We start from the raw sequence: 4,229 nt of genomic DNA, 5'->3' as shown, positions 1-4,229 counted from the left end.
TGTTAATTAAATAATTTATTATGATCTGTTACGAATCGGCGCACCACACAATTGCCACTGATACTCCTGGCTGTCCACCCTCCGCTTTTATACTGCTGACTTTGATAGGCGTAGGCCACGATTCTGGTGACCAGCAAGACGTTGGTATTCTGTTATTGTTTTTCCTTTTTTTCATTCACTTTAAGGTTGCTCGCTTTTCGATGTCGTGCTTTTATTGCGTGCAGCGGCGTACGAAAGACGCGGCAAGAGAGAACGCTTTTACAATATAATATAAATGCAGTTATAATAACAAATATAACGTACACTACTAAAACTATAGGGAAAGAAAAGGACTATGTCAATCATTGAACAAAAAGGCACTTAATTACACCGAGCTATCATGATTTGGAATAATTTTATTATAGTATGAAAACGATGATAAAAATGATTTTTACAAAACACATGAAATTTTGGTACTGTTCGGTTATCAGGAATAAAGCGGAAAACACATTTTGAAAATACCCAATATACTGGATTATTTGTTAGTTTGGGTTAATTTAGGTTAGGTTAGGTTAGGTTAGTGTCATTTCCTTCCATTTTCAAAAGTGAAAAACATGCTGTCACTTTTATTTTGTTGTCTGGTTTTTCGTCTGGATTTTAGCATTTGGAGGTGAAAAAATAACACACCGGAATTGTTTTGGAAACGGCAAGGTATATTTAAGTTAATATTATATAATAATTACATTTTTAATAATTTATTTTACGGATGACGAAATGCGCGTGTTTACTGTTTGTCTGTTTACAGCATATTCCCCGCCATCTTGTGTTTCGCTTTCAACGAGAGCGTTGTCGAAAAACGGCGACATTGCAATATTTTTCGACCGTCATAACCTACGGCATTGCCGGCTCTATTATTTATTTTCGTAATCAGCGCTTAATATTTGTTGGATTTGATACCGACTCGGGCCTCTCCAGATACATAGAGACATCCCCCAATGGGGACAATACGGAGATGTAACATTAGGTTAGGTTTGGTTAGGTTAACCTAACAAATAATCCAGTTTATCGGCTATTTTCAAAATGAGTTTTCCGCTGTATTCCTGATAACCGAACAGTACCGAAATTTTAAATATAGTTTTACGTTTTCCAACAATTGAATCTCGAAATGATACATTCCGTTATGTTAAATTCCTACGATGAGTAAACGGTAACGTGTCGGCTTCTAATTTTGTGGGTTTTAAGGTTCGAAAATTCAATTCATAAGCGTATTTGGACGCACAGTATAGAGCTCATCACCCCACAAGGCCACCGCCAGAAACTTGTACGTATGCAGTTCCCCGTATCATAATTTAGCGTGAAATGTTGTATCGGAAATACATGGCCGTATATTAAAAACCATCCCACCTCTTTGGGTCGAGATAAAATTCATGTCTGAATAAAACACGGTTCTTGGCGGTTTTTTTACACTTTACAGGAAGCTAGCAGCAAACAAATTTTGAAAATAGCCGATACACCGGATTATTTGTTAGGTTAGGTTAGGTTTTCATTCTTAAATCCATGAATTTTGCCAAAATCAGCTATGAAAATTGGATTAATGTTCATATGGAATCTAATAAAATTGGAGACCATATAATATACACACGATCATCTCTTTCCGATAAGAAAGCTCACGGCAAACTATGCCACGGTGAAACGTTGTAACTACGAACAATTTACACATAACCCTTAGGCCTGGGGGCCCAGCGTGGCGAACCAGATAAGTGATATAAATACACACAATTTAAAAATATGTTGTTGTGTGTTGCAATTTTTGATTATTATATACTTAGCATATTTATATCAACTAGCTGAGCCAGCTGGCTCTCGCCAGTCTGTCTCGCTAGGTCTTGCAGACGGCTTGACGGTGTTGGATTTTAATATAATTGTGAAGTATGCATAGATGGCGCCATATTTTCCCCTTTGGGATGGGCTACCACTGACATTTTAATTTTAATACAATATATGTGTAAGTATGTGCAGTTAAATATGATAAATAATTATACATCTCAATCATTCGAATATAAAGCAATATATTATGTGATTATCATAAATAGCGATCCAATATAACGTGATATTAATCTCCTTCGGGTCCCATTGAGATAATAGAAGAAGGTTAGCAGTGTAAAAAATGAATTAAAACATTATTTTGTTACATTGTCTATAAAAAATAAATGCTTGCTGTCTTAGAATAGTATTTAAAAATCAAAATTTGAATTAAAAATTAACCTTAAACAATATAGTTTCCCGGTACGGGACATTCATATCGAGACAAATGTTGATAAATAATGAAGCAATACATATTATATCTGATAATAATAGGAATTTATAAGACCTAAAGATGTGGAATCAGCTTAAAGAGGCCTTCATCCAGCAGTGGATTGATACAGGTTGATGACGATAATGACGATCTAAATGGGTAGGTATATAAAATCACAAATTAAAAAAAATATATAGCAGTTTATATGACCAAGAAGAGTAGAATTAGGTTGGGATAACCTTTATCCAGCAGTGGATTAATCTTGGTTGATGATGATAATGACGATATTATGAATGGGTAAATATAATATCAGCAATTTTGATAAATATAGCAATTCATATGATCGACAGAAATTCAAACAACTTAGAGGGGCCTTCATCCACCGGTGGATTGATTCAGGCTCATAATGATAATGGAAATATAAATATATATATAATATAATATCACCGATTTTGATAAATACAGCAATTCGAATGACAGAAAAGAGTAGAATCAGGCATGGGAGGCCTTTATCCAGCAGTGGATGGGTTAAGGTCGATGTGATGATGATGATGATAACGATATGAATATGTAGATAAATATATTATCACCGATTGATAACTATTGATTGATCACCGATTGATAAATACAGAAATTCATATGACAAAAAGGAGTAGAATTAGTCTATGGAGGTCTTTATTAAGCAGTGGATTGATCCTGGTTGATGATGATGATGATGACAATATGAATATGTAGATAAATATAATATCACCGATTTTGATAAATACAGCAATTCATATGACAGAAAGGAGTAGATTCGGGCTAGGGAGGCCATTATCCAGCAGTGGATTGGTTCAAGTCAATGATGATAAGATGGATAGAAATATGTATAATATCACAAATTCGTTAAACCAATAGTAGTAGAATCAGGTTGCGGAACTCTTCATCCAGCAGTGGATTGATCCTGGTTGATGATGATGATGACGATATGAATATGCAGATAAATAACATTAGAAATTCAATACTGTCAAGAATACAATCAACGTAGAGAAGCCTTCATCCAGCAGTGGATTTATTTAGGCACGTGATAATAATGGCATTATATATAGATAGGTAGATAATAATATAATATCACTGATTTTGATAAATATAACAATTCATGTGTAAGTAAGGAGTAGAATAAGGCTGAGGAGGCCTTCATCCTGCAGTGGATAGGTCAAGATTGATGATGATAGGGACGATAAAAATAGGTAGATATTATACAATATCACACATTTTGATGACTATAACAATTCGTATTAATTTCTTTCATTGTTTGCAATGGCAACTTTGTTAGTTTAATATGACTATATTCTGATCTACGGAAATTATTAGCCTAGGTAATTATTCAATAAAAAATAGAGTGAGTGAACAGCCACAAAGAAGTATTTTAAAAAATCAAATTTGGAATATCACGTTATCTATGAAATGGCGGCCAGTGGCGTACACCGCTGTCAGAAGATATTATACCTAGTGAATTGTACCAAAATTATGATTTTTTCAGCGGAAAAAAGTGCGCCAATGCCTATATTACGATATTTGAATAAAAATAATCGAATTCGTTTGTCAAATAAAGAATTAGAAGGTCATAAGCGACGAAGACGTCAATCTGTTAGGCTTGACCAGTAAATATGGCGATCCAATACGGTGTGTAAGAAAATATCGGATATAAACGTCACGTACATGTAAAATCATGGAAAATTTCTGAAATGTGTTCAATTCAATCGGTAGATGAATCGGTAGCGCACATTTTGAAGTGAAGATGTAAAAATAACAATAAAATGTCGCTTAAATGAGCCGTTGGTAAGTTTTCCAAAATCTCTTAGGATAATAATATATAGGAGATACTCGACCACTCCATAATTTAAGTGGATGTATTAAAAATATATATAATAAATCGCTAAAAAGAATATCCTTAATTTTACCTCGATTATCA

Source organism: Rhyacophila brunnea, unplaced genomic scaffold, assembly GCF_057557595.1.
Source record: "Rhyacophila brunnea isolate RB1 unplaced genomic scaffold, BYU_Rbru_1.0 scaffold_24, whole genome shotgun sequence".
NCBI classification, from domain to species: Eukaryota; Metazoa; Arthropoda; class Insecta; order Trichoptera; family Rhyacophilidae; genus Rhyacophila; species Rhyacophila brunnea.
This window is presented reverse-complemented; position numbering follows the sequence as displayed.